This window comes from Apium graveolens, chromosome 7 (assembly GCF_009905375.1).
Source record: "Apium graveolens cultivar Ventura chromosome 7, ASM990537v1, whole genome shotgun sequence".
Lineage (NCBI taxonomy): Eukaryota > Viridiplantae > Streptophyta > Magnoliopsida > Apiales > Apiaceae > Apium > Apium graveolens.
In genome coordinates this window covers 82,346,846-82,366,805 of record NC_133653.1, presented here as the reverse complement: position 1 = coordinate 82,366,805, position 19,960 = coordinate 82,346,846, and the positions used below count along the sequence as shown (strand labels likewise).

The 19,960-nt window shown below is 34.8% G+C and overlaps 2 long non-coding RNA genes across 2 annotated transcripts; both read right to left on the bottom strand.

The window, feature by feature from the left end:
• Positions 1-973: 973 nt before the first annotated feature.
• LOC141675125 (uncharacterized) lies at positions 974-2,538 on the bottom strand. Its single transcript, XR_012555899.1, has 4 exons — positions 2,329-2,538; positions 1,821-2,238; positions 1,619-1,727; positions 974-1,527 (listed from the first exon to the last, which is right to left on the bottom strand). It is a non-coding gene; the product is annotated as an uncharacterized LOC141675125 (long non-coding RNA).
• A 128-nt stretch (positions 2,539-2,666) lies between these two features.
• Positions 2,667-4,424, bottom strand: LOC141675246 (uncharacterized). The gene is made up of 3 exons (XR_012555955.1): positions 3,814-4,424; positions 3,497-3,725; positions 2,667-2,992 (listed from the first exon to the last, which is right to left on the bottom strand). It is a non-coding gene; the product is annotated as an uncharacterized LOC141675246 (long non-coding RNA).
• Positions 4,425-19,960: the final 15,536 nt, after the last annotated feature.

The following is a 19,960-nucleotide window of genomic DNA, read 5'->3' as shown; positions in this document are numbered from 1 at the left end:
AGAATGACTTATCGAGAAGTCCAAAATGGCTTATAGAGAAGTTTCAGAGATATCGACAACTCAAATGAAAATGTGAAGATTGGAGATATCGACAAGTCATTTCTGCATTTAGAGAACTCAGAGATATCGACAAGTCAAAATGAATATGTCAAGATTAGAGATGTCGACAAGTCAATTTCTCATTAGAGATCTCAGAGATATCAACAAGTCAAAATGTATATAGAAATCTCTGAGATATCGGCAAGTCAATTCTACATGTAGAGATCTTGGACATATCGACAAGTCATTTAGCATGCAAAGATTAAGAGACCTCGACAAGTCAAATATACCTATAGAGAACTCGGAGATCTCGATAAGTCATTATACTTATCGAGATGTCACATCTCTATAGAAAAAACTGGAGATCTGGATATGCCTCTCAAATAGAGAATACAAACAAATTCAAGATTCAAGATTATCAGTCAACAAATGATCTATCAACTAGATTGAAAAGTCTACCACTATGCCATAAATGGCCTATTGCAATGCCCCTCCTGCTGTTATAATAGGCCAAAAAAGTGTTACAGTTGGTCTATTGTAACACCAAGGGGCGTTACATCTGCGAGCATTACAATAGGCCCCCTATTGTAACATTTGTTGGATCTATTGTAACACTAGCAAAAGCATTACAATAGGACCCTATTGCAACACCATAAGGTCCATATGTAACACCTGAGAAGTGTTACAATAGCTTGACTGATTTTTTAAATGGGGGACCCACCCGTGGGGCCCCCATAACCTATTGTAACACTATATTTGTCTATTATAACACTAAAGTTCACAATAATGTAACAATAGGTAGATTATAATGTAACACTAAATCAAATATACTGTAACAGTAAATTATGCCAATGTAACACTTAATATAAAAAATTTCGAAATGTCATTTCTGTTTGAAGAATAATTCCATAATTCAAATACCAAACATCCCAAACATAACAACCATCCCAAACTACACCAAATATACCAACCTCCATCCAACTACACCAAAACAACTTCAAGTCTAAACTTCATCCACCAACCAAAACAAACACAACTAAATAACTAAACCAAAACAACTAGACAGCTACAATAAAACAAGTTCGATAGATTTAAAAGACTTAGATTGTGTTGCCTTCTGTGCCTTCAGTTCCTTCAGTGCCTTCAGTTCCTTGACCTTGAGTTCCTGGAGTTCCACTAGAAAAAGAAGTTCCATTCTCATCATGATCACTCGACTCAGTGGTACAAAAGTCTCCAATATCTATTTCCATCCCCGGATTTGCCTCGCCTAGTTTTTTCAACATCCAAGCCATATTATCTTGAAGCTTTCGGTGAAACTTGGCCTCCAGCTCTTAAGTTACCTGCTTCAAATCAGCAGCAGAAGGTTGTGGAGTAGTAGGATTATAATTCAGAGCCATCCATGTCACCTTTCCTTCCCACCATCCAATTTGGTCCATGTTTGCCACTGGGAAGCAACTCGTTTGCAGTGTTCCCTTCTTCCAGCACCTCCTGAATGAAATTATACAATAGAAATTTGCAATATATTTGTTAAAGGTAGAGCATGTTTAGGGTTATTATTTACCACTAAAAATATGCTTACCAGTTGTTTCTTCGCTATTTAACTTGTACTTGCTCCCTGGTTTGCACTTGCGTCTTTTTAAGTACACTCTAGCATTTGATGGAGATTGAAGATTTGGGTTTTTGTTTTTCTAGAGTGTACAAAAAGAAATACAGAGTAATGTCAGACTAGTTTGGCACCTAAACTGAATACTATTACTTTAACAATTTAAATAATGCCATACCAATTTTTCTCTAACTTGACCAAGAGGTCTACGACCGAGAGTATGTGGGTCAGCATATGCATTACGACGGAATGCATTATCCTTTACAAGTGACTATCAAAAACCAATTTTATTCTCTACTTAGAATGTATTTATGTGTCTCTAATACATGAAGCAAATTGACAATTCAAGTTTAATTTTATTTTTTATATGCGTGTTAAGGTGTTGGGAGTATCCGAACTCCTTCACCTGCCCAATACTTCATCAACAACTTAAAATCCTCAAGAGAAATTTCATGAGGCCTGTTTTCAAGCCTTTTATTATCGGTGTCATATTTTGTGTAATGCTCCTTCTTGAATTCGGGACTTATGCACTCTCCAGCAAGTGTTAAGTGTCTTGTTATCCACTTCAAACCTCCTGTAGGGATATTATACCTTTCCTAGAATGTGTCAAACAGAAAATACATTATTTCAACGTAAATAAATGAAACAGAAAAAGACTGTTAGCATGAACAATATTTAGGTGTTACCATGGTGTAATCTAGCATTTTCTTCTTTAGGTGCTCTGGAACAACATGCCAGTTAACATGAACAATCAGCACATGATCCTTAACCAGCGTACCAAGAAAGTTACTTAGCTCAGATGTAATCTTCATATTACCAATTGGCTGATTTTTTTTACTCAATGTAATGACCACCTTTTCATTAGAAGTCCTACCGTAAACTTTTAACATTTTTGATCTTCCTCGAAACTTTTTAGGAGTTGTCCAGGTTAATATAGAAATATCAGTACACAATTTTGGCTCTATTAATGCTAATTATCGCAAAAATATAGAAATTATTGCGCTTATATATTAATTACCTGGTTCACCTTCTTCAATGATATTTGGTAAACTTGATTCACCAAAATCCTCAATCCTTGGTTCAAGTTCCATATTTTGCTTTTGACATTCGCGCAATACGACATTGGCAGCAATAGAACCATTTTGAATATCACCACACTGTTTTAACAGTTTACTGCACGTCGGATTCAGAAGCTTTCGAGCACATGAACTTTCCACTCCCTCCTTGGAAGGTACTTTTTTACTTGTTTTTTTCACGCGTAGCAGGAACAGGATCCTTCTCGCCTAAATTCACATCATTGGCTCGGGAACGGGTCCTGGGGCCAGGTGGTATTTTCTTTTTCTTTGCAGACTTAATAGAAGTAAAATTAGTATAAATTTTAAATGCTAAGTGAATAAATGCAACAAATAATACATGAAAATTTTATTACCCAAAAAGATTGACGGGTTGTGGAGGGACCTTTTATTATTTGTGGAATGGTCCTGTGTATTATTATTTCTAATAGGAAATATTATCAATTATTTTCGTAAAAAAAGTTAACTTTTTTTAAACTAAAATTTAAATCCATCATAATTTAACCAAATATCCTCTTTTTTAGTATTATTCTTCATCTTAAATTCATCCTAATTTAACCAAATATAAATTTTGAGTTTGGTTAATTCTAAACACATTTCTAATTAATTGTGGGGGTTTTTTGTGGTTTTTTTTAGTTTACTTAATTTTAAACACATTTCTAGCCATATTATTAGAATTTTTTTCGGGTTTTTTTTCTACTTACAAATGACTACTAAAAATATGAAGTACAACAATATATATGAAGACCATTTTAAAATATTTGTGGAGAATGTGCTTTACCTTTGGCAAATCTTCACTATCTTCTTCCTCGATCTCATCTTCCAAGATATATTCATCTGATTTCTCTTCGTCTTGATTTTTTTTTCTTGTTTATTTGTACGATTGGTTGATTAGGATCAGGAAAATACTTATCCAAGCCAAGTTCTTTAAACTTTGCTCTGTTTTCGAGCACACGATTCTTTCTAATTTCCTCGTAAGGATTTCCTACTAGTAATGTCCGTGTCGGTACCTGCAAGAAATCATTATTAGTACCAAAAAGCTGCATTATCATTGTTGAATATATACACTAGAAATCAAAATTATTACAATTTTATTACCTCAACAACGGTGGTCTCGGATACACTTTTGCCTTCCTGTAAATTCAATTTTCTCCTCACTGGTGCAATTTTATCGAACACTGGTTCTTTCTTTTCTGGAGTCACTGCAACTTGCTTTTTACACTGTCGTGGTGATAAAACCCTCATCGACACCTCAGGTGCTTTCTGATTCGCCTTCTTCCTTTTTTTCTTGTTATTGCTGGAGCTGATGAGGAGTGATGACTTTGCGCTTCACTCCCTCCCTCGTGATGACACCTGTAATAATGTTCTTCCTCAGACGTACAATTATGTGTGGCTGCATCTGAACCGAGGGCTCGAATGCTTTGTCAACCACAATGTCAACATATAGATCAATCTCTCGATCATGTTCGCATCGATCAACAAGCTCTAGCAGTTCTTTATCTTTGGTCAAAAGCTTCCAACCATTGCCATCTCTCGTATATACTCCTCCAATTTCCGTCAAATGCAAATAGTCCTTGACGTATTCCATAAGAACTGAATACGAAAATTTTTTGGTTGGTACTTTGGCTACTTTCAAGGTCTTTTCATCAGAACAGACAGTCTTCTTGAAGATTTCATCATAGTGCAGTACAACAGTTATCAGTTTCTCGTCCATCGTACACAAATGTAAAAAAAGATGATTAGACGAGGCACAAGTAATTGCAAATTAGCTAGTAATTTCTGCACCAAAATTAGGACAGGAAATTAAGGCAACTAATTTAGAAAGTTATGAACTACAGAGGTAATTAAATTGAGCAACAACAGATAAAAATTAACTAATTATGAAGGTAAAAAATCAAACAACATCAAGTAATTAAGTAGAGCAACATCAAATATAAAGCAATACAATAAGGGAACTAATTAGGACACATGAACTAAATTAGGAAAGAAAATTAAGGCAACTACAGAGGTTCCGATTTGTCCTTAATTAAATAAAATACAATATTATAATCAAACTACAGGTTCTTCTTGATTTTGTTCATTGGGAAATTCTGTTTTAGGGATATCATCCCTGAACCAACTAAATTCACCATCTTCAGTATGAATTTCATGCCCAAGGTCGATATCATGATGGTCGTCATTTTGATCATATGCATTTTCTTGTTCAGCGTCACACCACTCTCTCGGTAATTTTTTAATGACATGATACACAATACTCTCGGTCGGATCTTCCACGTAAAATACTTGTTGCACCTGAGATACAATGACATAAGGTTCTGATTTGGAAATGGTCTTCTTAAAATACACCTTGGTAAGACCATATGGATCCTTCTCTTCTTGGTACCAAGTTGAAAAGAACCACTGTAAAAACTCCCCAGTAATCAACTTTAACGATTTCTTTAACTGATCCGTAGTAATTGACAGCCCCGACTTTAGGATTATCATCTTTCGAACTCGCAAAACTTGTCATTTCAGCAGTCAAAAATACACCGTTGTTTTGGGTTGTGCATTTTGAATCCCTGCTCTTTGTGTGAAAATGATATATATTTACCATGTAGCCACTGAACCTCCTGGCCGTTTGATTAGGACCCAAAGAAAGGACTCGTAAATCAGATGAAACTTCCACCCTTTTTCCCACCACCTCTTTTAACCACTTCCAGAAATCTTCAGAGTGCGCTTGTTCTCTCTTGTATTTTTTTGAATTTGAATCAGCTTCCACTGACACATGGTGATCCTTAAGAAAATATTAAGCTAAGAATTAAATCAAATAGTTTAAGAGGAAAACAAGTTCAAATATTCTAGTACTCGATAAATGAAGGAGGGAGTAAATAACTTACTGAATCAATGTCTCAATTTCCTTTTTTCCGGAATTGAAAAGAATGTAAGTATGACAAGCTTCCCAAACTGAATCTTTTAACTGGATAACTTTGCCATCTTTATTCTTTCTGCCTCTAATATGATATTCCGCATTTGTTGGACACTTTACAAAATCAGTTAACGGTTTACGACCCAAAAACCTTGAGCAGAATGTAACCCACTCCTCTGCCAAATAGCCTTCCGTAATTGAACCTTCTGGTCTGGCCTTATTATGAACATAGTTTTTCAATTTGCAAAGGTATCGCTCAATAGGATACATGCATCGAAGGTGCTCAGGTCCACCGTATTTAATCTCTCTACACAAATGAACGGGGACGTGCACCATGACATCAAAAAAGGCAGGGGAAAATTATCTCAAATTCACATAAGATTTCGACAATTTCATCTTGCAGCCTCCGTATATCATCCAAGTGAACAGCCTTACTCCAGAGATCTCAAAGAAATGTACTGAATTTTATCAACGGCTTCGCAACATCAGCTTTGACAGATTTCTTCGCAACAAATTGCAACAGATAATGAAGTATAAGTGGCTCTTATACCCCAATATCTTCCTCTCGTTTATGTGCACATAACGAATAATATTAGAGGGACATCCATAAGGTAATTTTGCATTCTTCAATACCTTGCAAAATATATCTTTCTCCTTATTTGACATGTCAAATAAGGCTGCATTAATTTCATACGATTTCTCATCGGCCGATTCCACCAGATGAAGGGACTTCCTTGTTCCCATTTCTTGTAAATCAAATCGGGCTGCCAAATGATCTTTTGACTTTCCACTAATGTTAAGCAAGGTACCTAATATATTCTCGCAAATGTTCTTTTCGATGTGCATGACATCGAGGTTATGTCTTAATGGATTAAGGGGAAAGTATCTCATGACGTTTGCTAGCACCTTGCTAATAATTCTCTCCGGATCATCATTAGCAGCAGACCCTTTCTTTTCTTGTAAAACCCACCTCGAAACCCCGCATTTATCATAAACTATTTTATCCTTATTATCACCCCAATACAGCATGCAACTGTTGGGGCAGGCATGTATTTTTTGATAATGCAGACCTAAGTCCTTGATTATATTTTCAGCAGCAGTAAAAGATATAGGTACATTGGCTTCAGGAAAGGCCTCTTTAATCAGAACTAATAACTCACTGAAGCCCGACTCGGTAATTCCATGAAGACACTTCAAATGGTAAAGCCGGATAATAAAACTTAGACGAGAAAATTTTGTGCAACCCGGATATAGCGGTTTTTCCCTCCTCGACAAGGCGATAAAATTTTTTAGCCTCCGTATTTGGTCCTACTTCTACATTCTGAAATCTCCTACTCGTACAATCGAACATCTCTTGTAAATTATCCCCGAAGGCAGTCCTCGCTTCACAGTCCTTAAAATCGGTCCTATTTCTTATTTTGGCTCCTGAAATCCTATAAATCCATTGGACATGTGACAGAGATGGTCCCCTGCAGATTAGATAATCATAAATTACATCTTCACGATGCCACTTACGATCATCACAATATTTGCAGGGGCACTTTAATTCATCACCAACAGAAAAAAAGGCAAATGCCTTCTCAACAAAATCTTTTATCCCTTTTTCATATTCTTCGTTATTTCTTGGAAGTCCTATCCAGCTTATATTATCATAACCAGTTTCCATTTCTAAAATCTACCGCTAACAGATTCAACAGATTGCGCACCTATAAGTCAGCATAATATTAATATATACTATATCAATATATTAATACATATCAATAGTAGTCTAACCAGCTGGACCAGTTTTACTAGTAGCTTATATAAACATTTCCCCTAATTAGAAATATCTACAATATATATAATAATTTTGTCTCGTTAACAGTTGAGGTAAACGTAGATGCATATCACTAAACAGAAAAATACCAACTATTCGTAAAGTATTGTGAGTATATAAACAGAAAAACAAGTAGCGTATCATCCATAAACAGAAACACAAGTACCGTATCATGCATAAACAGAAAAACCTCCGCATTCATACTATAAAACTATTCACTTATTCAGTTAACAAATAAGAATATAAACCAACTTATTCAGTAGCATAACCAACTTGAAGAACATTATATCATGCATATCACTAAATTAACCCATACCCAAACATCATGCATAAAACCAATAATACGCAAAATAAACCCAATCAAACACAAAACAAACACAATCGAACATAAAAACAATCCAATCGAACATAAAACAAACCCAATCGAACAAATACAATAATTAATTATTAAACACATAAACATATAGACCTAGTGAAAGCTCTTTAACTTAATGCAAGCTTTTTACCCAGTGAAATGCTTTAAAAATCGAAGAACCCCCAAATGGCCTGTAAAACTTCAATCCCTTGAAATGCAAGATATAAACTGTTAGGAAATCACTTTATACAACTAAATACAAGAGTAAAAAATGAAAATAAAGATGTATTACCAGTTAATCGAAGAACCCCCAAATCGAAGAACCTTAATTACCTACAAAACAAAAATCTATGTGTTAGTAACCCTAATTGAAGAAAGTGTGTGTGTTTGTGTATTCAAGTACCAGTTAATCCATTCTTGAATTAGGATGTGAGCGTGAATCGAAGAAGAGAATCAATTTTTTTGTGAAAGTGCGTGTGTGTATGTATTTTTGTGTATCGAGAGAGAGTGTCTGAGTGTATTGTGAGTGTGTTAGCATAGTTTTTAGTTGGGGGAAAACTACCGCCGAGACAATTCACCTCAGAAATAACATATTTCTATTAATGTTTTTATAAATTAATTTTTTATTTAATTATATAAGTAAAAAATGTTTTTTAATTTTATATATTATTATTTATTTTTGAAATAAAATGTAATAATTTTAAAAATAATTATAATATTAAATATAATATTTTAAAGTTATGAATCATCCAGAATATAATTTAAAATATAAACTTATGATAATATAATTATTTTAATAAATAAAAAATAAAAATAATACCTACTATAGCACCAGGTGCTAGTGTTACATGTCATGTAACACCATCACTTTCATGTAACACTAGGTTAACGGCTATTGTAACACCAATTTCATGGTGTTACAATAGACCTCAAATTTCTGAGCTACCGTAACGAAATGCTTGTAACGCTTTGGAAAAGCATTGCAGTAGGCCGTTTATGGCGTAGTGTACAAAGTAGCTGGAGAGAATACAAGATCAAGGGTCAAGATTAACTAGACAAAGGATGGTCACAGACCTGCAAGATTTTGCACATATTTGCTAAGCTATAAATGAAAATAGAAAAAGGTTGCTTTAGAAAAGAGTTTAATACATTTTAGTGCAAGTTTTGTAAACCCGTGCTGCTAGTGTATAAAGCATGCACTGGTCCTCAGTTTAGTAGTAACAAACAAATTCATATTTTCTTGTATTCTCTCAAAGAAAAAACTGAGTTCTTATATTTTTAAGAACACGGAATTTGTAGTAAGACAAATTTAATTAATGCAAATTAAGTTTTGAAATATTGTGCTTGTGATTTTATTTATGTTGAACACAATATATTTACAAACTATAAACTGCTTGTTCACACAATATCCAAACTTTAAAAAGACTAAAAATCCAGAAAACACATTCACCCCCCTCTCTATGTTGTACTCAATAGCTAATAAGTGGTATCAGAGGAAAATCTGAAAGTAAACATATCAAGATCTTGGAAGTATGAGTGCACAAAAGATGAGCAGTATCAAGATACCAACCTTTGATAAAATCAACTATACACTTTGGAAAAAGAAAATGATGATGTTCATAAGGATGGCCCACCCATTATATATCCATATTCTCAAGAATGGCCCTTTTACTCCCATGGAAAAGGTTGATGAATCTACTGATGGAGATATGGTCATTCCAGCTCATTATGCCCTTAAAGACCCATCAAAATACACTGAAACTGAAAAGGAAAAAATCTCCCTGGATAGTGTCATGCAACTAATTCTGATAGAGCCACTTGATAATGTTATGTACAATAATATTATCAATTATGATACAACCAAACAGATTTGGGAGAAGATTGAGATTTTGTGTGAGGGTACAGTGGAAGTTAGATAAAATCAAAGGAGAATACTGGTGTCTCAATATGAGGGTTTCATGGAAAAGCCTAAGGAAGGAATTACTTAAGTTTTTGAAAGGTTTAAAAAATTGATAAATGACTTGTAACTTCACGATAAGTATTATGAAGCTGGGGAGGTTAACCTAAAGTTCTTGCTAGCTCTTCCTGACCACCTTGAAAAGAAAATATCAGTTATTAGAGAAGGAAGAGACTTGAGCAGAATAACACTAGAAGTGTTATATGGGATATTGAAAACTTATGAACCTGAAATGTTGCAAAGAAAGTCATTAAAGGCAAACCAAGGACACGTGGTTGATGATTCCAGTGCCTTAGTTGTAAATTGAGGTGAAGTAAGTGAAGATGAACAAGATGCTCAAGTTCCAGTTATTCAAGCTGTGGAGAAAAGAACTAAGGACCTCAGAAGCAAGTTGTTTTGGGGTTAAAAGAAGATGAGTTCTACACCCTTGATGAGCTAGATGAAATTGATCTTTGTTGTATTTAACTACCAGTAGACCAGACACTATGTTTGCAACATGTCTGTGAGCAAGATTTCAAGCCAATCCAAAGGAATCACATTTGATGGTTGTGAAGAGAATTTTCAGATATTTAAAGGGAACACCAAACTTGGGATTATGGTATCCTAAGAGAACTGGATTTGAAGCTGCTGGATACACAGATGAAGATTTTGCTGGTTGCAGGGTTGACAGAAAGAGCACTAGTGAAAGCTGTCAATTTCTTGGACAAAGACTTGTATCCTAGTATAGTAAGACACAATAATCTGTGTCAACTTCCACAACCGAGGCTGAATACATAGTTGCTAGAGTTTGCTGTGCTCAAGTACTTTGGATTAGAAATCAGCTAATGGACTATGGCCTAGTGTTACATAAAATTCCAATTATGTGTGACAATACTAGTGCTATTTCTATTGTTGCTAATCCCATTAACCATTCTAGAATAAAGCACATTGATGTAAGGTACCATTTTATTATAGAACATGCTACAAATGGTATATTTTGCTTATTTGTGTTCCAACAGAAAAATAATTATCTGACATTTTCTCTAAACCTTTGGATGAAAAAACTTTCACGAGACTTGCTGATGAAATTGGAATGTTAAATTCTTCATCTGTAAGGCAAGAACTCAGCTAATGGTTTGTATCAGATTAATTTCTAGTAAATCTAAATTGATTTGATTTAATTGGAAATTAACTGGAATATGAGTTATAAATATTTCAAAATTCTCTGTATATTTATTTTTCAAAATTCAAAATTTAGCTTGGATTTTTTCATATTCTAAGAAAGGTGTCTAACTGTTAATTTACATTTTCAATATGTGAAATTCGCATAAGACCGGATTAAAAAGTACAAAAGTATATAGAGAACTGAGTTCTCGATAAGTCTAACTGACTTCTCGACAAGTCATTTTGGGACTTTTCGATAAGTAATTTTCCTAACGTCTCGAAGGTCTTCTCGACAAGCCTTATTATGACCTCTCGATAAGTCATTATAGAGATCTCGATATAGGTTAATTCATAGAGTTCTCTACAAGTATATATTTTAAACTTCTCGACAACTTAGAACTGAAATAATTTAGATATAAAATCATTCAATTTTATTTTGATTTATTCAAATAAAAATTGGAAAAATTCAGTCCATTCAGGACAAACTGGGTATCTATTTGACATCTCAATAAGTATTATCTAGTTCTCGACAAGAGTCAGGAAAATGACACATCGATATGTATCTATTCTCACACGTGACTTCTCGCTAAGCAAATTCCAAACGTTTATTTCTAGTTCTTGACAAGTCACTTACTTTTTTCTATAAATATCCAGACATCTCGACATAACCCCTCTTTACGCTTTCGAGATCTCAAGTGACCTAACTTTTACAAATCTTAACCGTTCTCTCTCATTTCAAACTCTTTCTCTTTCAAATCTCTTACCCACTCATAATAAACACTTTAAATAGCATCAAACACTATTAGAGCTTTTATCCCAAAGGAGGGCACCAACTACCTAGCTTTCACAGATGCTAACCAAGCTCCTGATAGTTTCAAGAGCTTTGTTAAGTTCCTATCTGAGACATAATTTGCAGGTGCTCTAACTGAAAATCCTACTATATATCTGGATGTTTTCAATTCTTTCTGGAACTTAGCTGTGGTTAGGATAGTGGTGCATGAAAATCAAGCTGTATCCATTATGGTTAACTGCTGAATTCAAGGCCAATAGGTGGAATTTACTGAGAATGATGTCAACCTAGCTATGGGAATCCCTATTGATAGAATGGTGGAGGTACCTACACAATAGGAGCTTGTTGAGTTTATGGACTTCATCAATTACAGTGAAAGGATCAACCTTGCTAGCTTCAACAAGAAGCATCTAAGGAGGAAATGGTCATTCATGTTTGATTCAATTGTGAGATCCTTCACATGTAGGAAGACAGGTAATGACAATATTTCAAGTATGGTTCAGAAGCTGGTATTCTCCATGGCTCACGACAGATATATTAATGCGGGGTTCATGATTTTTGAGGAACTCAGTACCAGGCTCACAATGCCTTTGGCTACAAGAGGTATGGAAATTTTCTTTCCTGGGTTTATAATGTCTACTTTATACCATAAAGTTTAAGACATTCATTTACTTAGTGGTTTTGATAGAACAAAGATAGGAAATTGTAAAAAGTGTCTAAAATTCTATTTGGCTCACTTATTACAAAGAATAAGGTACCTGTAAGTCTTAGAATCACTCCATGTTGGAGAGGTCCAGGACTTACCCTTACCCTATGCCTGATATGAGGTCTAGTGTTCAAATTAGTACAATTATGGCTCATGTACCTGTGGAAGTACAAACACAGGAACACCAACGGGGGCCTTCCACAACTGAGACCCTTCCTTTTTTACCATTAGAATCTAGGAAACCAAACACTTCATCCTCTCAAAAGGGTAAGGTGAGTAAAAAGAAGAGAAATCAGGCACCCTTGACTGTTATCAATGAGAGTGGTGAGGATCAAATACCAATAGAGTCTAACCTGGTCAAGAAACCAAAGAAGACTAATAAAACTGAGCTGACCACTCAATTAGCTACCTCTGCATCTTCCCAACAAGTCGTAATTGTAATAGAGGGATTAAAACAGACTCTAGAGGCATCCTCTCAATAGGGTATCTCTATTGAATAAAGCACTCTCCCTAGTGCATCTTATAAAGAGTCTGCACCACAACTTGAACATATTCAAGTTTATGAAAGAAGGAATAAGGATGTCACATAAATTGAGAGTACATCTTTTGAAGCTCCCTCATCTATTCAGGGGGAGCTTCCAACACTCAATTCTCAAATCACAAATCTTATCTCTCAAATTTTTTCTACATATAATGTAACAGTCGAATCCACTTCTCAAGTGTTGTCAAAATCAAGTGACATAGTTCAAGAGACTGTGCTCACCACCCAGGAATCACATTCAGTTGAGGAGAGGCTACACTCTGGGGTAGACCTTGATGACACCAATAAAAATACAGGGGTTTCATCAGTTTTTACTGAAGATCCTGTGGTGGTATCAGTTACACCTTCATGTGCAAATCAGTCTTTACAGATTGAAAGGTTTGAGGGTAATACTCCTGAAAGGAAGCTATCTAAATCCTCTCCAATTAAATTGGAGGTTCCTCATGTAGGGACAACTCCCCTTAAAACCCTGGATGAAAGTGTTTTATCAATTAAATTTAGGAGTCCAATTGTCCACGATCCAATCATTGGGGAGACAAGTCAAGCACATTCAGGTGCCAGTTCTTTGCAAGAAGGACAAGGGTTTGAGGTCATGGTACATGAAAGTAACCTGGTCAAATCCCCTCCAATTCAAATGGAGGTTCCCACTCTTGGTGAACAACACACTGTCACACCCACAATTTCTACTGTGAGTTCAACTGTGATTCCAATCATATGGTTACCTACCACTTCACAACCCTCCACCTCAAACCAAAAGGACATTCCTTCCATATCCAATCTCACTCAACAACCTTCACACCTCATCTCATAATGGCTGCAGGATGCTCAAACTCATCCAATTTCAATGACTGACCTTCTTGTGGACCAACTCTTTAGCCTTTCCCACATTACCCAACAACTACTCATAACTGATATATCCAATAAGGACTATCAGACTATCTAGTTGTCTTTTAAAGAAGATGTTTAAAAATAGCAACAAGAGATTGTCAATGAAGTTGAGCCGGATGGGAATGTTGATGCTTGACTATCCAAAGATTTCATCTTGGAAATGGATGAGGTTTTGGCTAGGTTTAGAAAAGAGTATATCATTATCCTAGGAAGCAATGCCAAGACTCTCAGTCCACAAGAAGTTTATGATGCTATTACAGAAGTCTACAAGGTAGAGCTCAAAGCTTTTCACCTTATTGGTAAAGCACTACAACAGACTCTGAATAGTCATCAAGACAGAATCAAGAGATTGGTAAAAGATAAACTAGATGACCTTGTGCCAACTAAGGTGGAAATCTAGAACAAATTTAACAAATTTTCTGAGCAAATGGCCAGGTTTGATGTCACTAGTATGGAGCAAAGCATCAAGAATGTAAAGCAATCATTTCTAGTTCTTCATGAAATTATCCAAAATCAAAACACAAACAACAATGACACAAGAGTCAAGTTGGACCAACTGCATCAAGCTAGATATGAACCTTCGGCATTATTGATGGAAAAAATAAGGGAATCTGTTCAAGCCACATTTGGTGCTCCTCTTTCCTCAAGCTCATACCAACCAGTCTCCACCTCAACAAATCTTCAATTTTAGTCTCTTCAACAACAAGTCTCCAATCTGCAAGCCTCAAATGATTCACTCACAGCTCAAGTTACAACTCTCACTACTCTAGTGTAGAGTCAACAAATTGACATCAGGACCCTAGTAGACTCCCACAAACATCTCCAAATACATAATTTTTTCTCATTGGGAGCTATTATGGGTTCCTTGAATGTTCTGCTACCTGAATTGCCTGAAGCTGTGAGGCCGGAAATTCTAACTCCACTATTCCTTCCTGCTACCAATACTAAGGGGGAGATAAAAGCTAGAATTAAACAATCTAAAGAAGCTGGTAAATCAAAAGAAGCTGGAAAATTTACATCACACTCTCGTCAAAGCTCTTCTCAAGTGAAAATTACTCAAGATGTGGGTAAAGGCAGACTCCAGAAAACAGCAGAAGGACCCTGTCAAGACAAGGAGTTCAATGAGCTACTAACAATTATAAGAGTCTCTTTTCACAACAACTACATCACCAGCAAGAGAGTTTTGGCCAACGACATCAATTTTCTAAGAATAGTGATTGTAAAGGTTGGAAACTTTTTGGAGAAAGGGATAGTGGCCAATGTCAATGACTGTGTGTTTGGATAGGTGTCTACATGTGTCTCTCTCAAATCTTCAAACCATGAGAGCATCGAATCTAGATGTAATAATTGATAGAGTTAATCCAGTCATTCCATAAGACGCCCAATTGCTCAATGAACTCAAGAAAGCTCAGGTAGCTACTTTTCCAAAAGCCTATCTCCATCCAAGAAAAGGGGTGGCCTACATCTGTCCACAAACTAAAAAGTGTAAATACTTTACAGTCCCCAAAAATTGTGTGAGGGGAAATCTAAGGTTGGTTATGATATTGGAAACTAATCTCAAGATCAAGATAGTTGAAGATGAGGAGATGATCAGGATGCTGGGAAGATACCTACAGAATGTTGAAACCATGTTTCCAACTACTCAATTTAATATCAAAGATGATTTAGATGATGATGAGCAGAAGAATAGTGAGCAAAAACCTTCTAGCTCAAATCCAAGTCAATCTACCAAGGCAACTGCAGAAAAGTAGATGAGAAGAAGAGGGATGATAGAAAAAGGGGAGATGAAAGCAGAATGAGGAGACGGGGAGAAGAAGAAGGAACCAAGAAACATGTCCAACAAATCCAAATCTCAGAAACTCAAACCACCAAGCCTAGACAAATACTATCTCAACCAAACCTACCTCAAAAGCCAAAATACTTGTATAAATAAACTGCAAACACCCTACTCAAAACCATGTCACAATAAAGAAAATCACAAACCTACCTTCATTCAAGCCTCCAACCATAACTCACTTCAAGACTGTTGGAAGAAAACCAAGGAAAATATAAGCTGGTGTTGGGGTCATCTGGAACTGTTTCAATCAAACTGACTTTCTGTCTCTAAATATGTGCATCACATATGATGACTTTTTCCAACAACTATCTGAGGAAATCGTCAAAGTCTGTGTTGTATCTTTAGCAGAAGTCAGAATTTACTACATGAATGGCTTCTTCTTTTTACTTAGCAGGACAGTAATGAAAATATTTTCAACAATAGAACTGAAGAGGGTAATCAGCTTGATGAAGGATAAGGACACAAATACAAGAATGTGGAAGGTTGTGATGTCTGAAAGGTTGAGGGAAAGGAATGAAAGACATGCAAGGTTGAAGGCTGAAAAAGAGGAAAAGGACATAAAATATGCAAGGGAGATAGAAATGTTTGAGCAGAGATCAAATGAACTCAAGGCAAGGGGGATGAGTAGAGTATGACAAGATGGACATTTTATGAACATACAAGTTGGCAGATTCTCAAGATTCAGAGTTGGTTACCTGAATGGTTACTCATTGGATAATTGGCTCAAGATTGTAGAAGCTCTAAGAGGGACTGAAATAATAGAGGAACTCCAAGTGCTTGTAAATCTAAAGGACCTCATTTAAAAATAACCAGGCTAAGAGAAATTTACGTGATGATTGTAATTATTGAATTTATGTAATCATCCAATGTGTAAAAGTTGTATCTGTCAATATGTCAGTTTAAATGTAATTGTTTGTATCCTAGGGTTAGTCTTGTTATCAGACATGAATTTGTGTTGAACAATCTTCTCACAAATTGGGGGATATTATTGTGCAAGACATGCCTATATAATAACAAGAGTAAGTCACATTGACAACCCTAAGATTTAGTTGTTTGATAATCAATTTTGTATTTTGTATTGTATTACTTGAGTCTGTAAAATGGTTAAAAGATTAGACTGGAGTATTTTTCTGTAAACAAATTCAAGCGAAGGATTAAACTCTGGAAGAATACTAAGCCATGATCATGCCTCAGAGAAAAGTGAAGAAACTTGGAGTTGAATAAAACTGTTTTATGAAAAATATTTTAAGTCAAGATATCGACAAGTCATAGATCAAGTAATAGAGAGAATTCATTCGAGAACTCCAGAATGACTTATCAAAAATTCCAAAATGGCTTATGGAGAAGTCTTGGAGATATCGACAAGTCAAATGAAGATGTGAAGATTGGAGATATCAACAAGTCATTTCTGCATATGGAGAACTCAGAGATATCGACAAATCAAAATGAAGAAGTAAAGATTGGAGATATCGATAAGTCAATTTCTCATTAGATATCTCAGAGATATCGACAAGTCAAAATGTATATAGTGATCTCTGAGATATCGACAAGTGAATTCCACATGTAGAGATCTCAGACATATCGACAAGTCATTTAGCATGCAAAGATCAAGAGACCTCGATAAGTCAAATATACCTATAGAGAACTCAAAGATCTCGATAAGTCATTATACTTATCGAGATGCCACTTCTCTATAGAACAAACTGGAGATCTCGATATGCCTCTCAAATACAGAATGCAAACAAATTCAAGATTCAAGATTACCAGTCAACAAATGATCTATCAACTAGATTGAAAAGTCTACAAAGTAGTTGGAGAGAATACAAGATCAAGGGTCAAGATTAACTAGACAAAGGATGTTCACAAACCTACAAGATTCTGCATAGATTTGCTAAGCTATAAATGGAAATAGAAAAATATTGCTTTAGAAAAGAGTTTAGTACATCTTAGTGCAATTTTTATAAACCCTGCTGCTAGTGTATAAAGCATGCACTGGTCCTTAGTTTAGTAGTAACAAACAGAATCACATTTTCTTATATTCTCTCAAGGAAGAATCTGAGTTCTAATATTTTTAAGAACACAGAATTTGTAGCAAGACAAACTTAATTAATACAAATTAAGTGAGTTTTGAAATATTGTGCTTATGATTTTATTTCTGTTGAACACAATATCTTTACAAATTATAAACTATTTTGTTAACAAAATATCCAAACTTTAAAAATGCTAAAAATCCAGAAAACACATTCACCCCCCCCCCCCCCCGGTGTTGTACTCACTAGATAACATATAATCAAAATAATATATATATATATTAATATATATATATATTAATATTTATAAATATATATATATAATATTAAATTAGTTTCGATTAATCCACGATTACCCGATTAATTCCTGGACAGTGCCTTCACTGACTAAGTCCGATTCTCGCTTTGTACAACACTTATTTTAGTGTCTATATAAGTTTCAGTCATATATAATAATTTCAAATATGAAAATAATTTTATAATAATATGAAATAATAATTAATTAATAGAAATGTTGTATGAGTCTAGGGGATTGTATATAATAGCACATGAGTGGACCCCACCTACTATATATATATGTGGGGTTGTTCAAATAAAAACAGTATTAAAATAAAAACTAAAAACTAGCCTAATTAACTAATGGTCCAGCACTTTAACAGCCCAACCCACTTCGATCATCACCTACACAAACGTTATTTCTGTATCACTTTTTCCATTCTCCATTACAACTAATCAACCACCATCTCCGATCTACCACAACCCACCACCATGTCCGATCTATCTCCACCCGCCATTACTACCTACACTAAATTCTTCGATTCTTATAATCACATAGCTTCAATCATTGTTTATATTATATAAATCACTAGTATGTTAAACATAAAATGATGAAGATGATCAAAGTTAGAAATACAGGACAAGGGTGTTAGTGTTTGGGGCTTATGGAGCGATTACTGTGAAATAGGGGGGGATATATATTAATGAAATAAAAAAATCATTGAACAACCACCAATTTCCAATAAAAACACCAGATCTGAAATTTGAACATGATATATGAATTCGGATACAAATACGTATGAAATAAGTCGCTAGATCTACTCTTCAATCACTAAATCGTATGACGACAATCACTGATTTATATCACACAAATCATAAATCTCTATCATGAAAATCACCAAATGTTAGATACGAGACAAATACATACAAACAGATTTTTACGACATAAATCGATGGAAATCGTCAATCTTGTCGTCGGAGAAGTTAGTGATGATTTACTGTAGTAGGGGTATAATTAATTTATTAAGAATGAGTGGGGGAGGAAGTGTTCCAATTGATGTAGTAAGAGAAAAGTGTAGTAGGAGATTAATGATGTATGATGGGTGGTAAGAGAGGGGCCACCAGGAGAAAGGTGTGGTATAAGAGAAAGCTGTGCTAGGGGAAATACGATAAATCACTAATTATGCTTAAGAAAATCACTAAAATTTAGAAAGTTATGAAATTATAATAATTCTGGTTTAGTGATTATGTTAAGTATAAATAGTGATTTATTGTCGGAATATAGCAAATATGGTATGCAAATTGATTGCTGGGAGATGGAGAAAAATACAGTGAAGTCGGATTTTAAAAAAAAAATTTGTCGATTAATGAAAAAAATTAAATTAAAAATAGATGGAAAATTATTTACATATAGATGTACGAGAGGGAGTGACCGTTGGAATTGAAGGGAGGTGAGAGAAGCGGTTGGATAAAATTTGTGTGATGGAGATTCAATTCAAGCTATAAAATTAGTGGTTGTCATTGGTTTCTAGTTTTTAGAATAAGGCCGATTTCTATTTGACCATCTCCCTATATATATATATATAAGTTTGTGTGGTCATGAATCAATGCAATATAAACTTATGTGTATTTGAAAAGGGTTGTTTGGTACATATTTCTTGTATAGTAAAGATATAGAATTTGTGTAAATGCTAATTAAACATGTATTTGCAGGGTTTTTAAATCAAAAATTTACGGGAAGAAGAAACGCCGCACGTCATTCAAATTCTCAAAACATCTCTTCCAATATATGATGTTTGAGACCTTATTTAATAAAATTGTTCCAGAGAGTTCCAACACCCTTGTTTCACTGACTTCTTAATTATTTTTTTCGGAATGTTATCATCTCAACACCTAGGCATTTAAATCTAAAGCTATTTTTCCTTAAAAGTTTTTTTATACTCTCTATATCCCTCTGATTTCTATTTGAAAAGAGTGTCTGACACGTATTTTAAGGTGCAT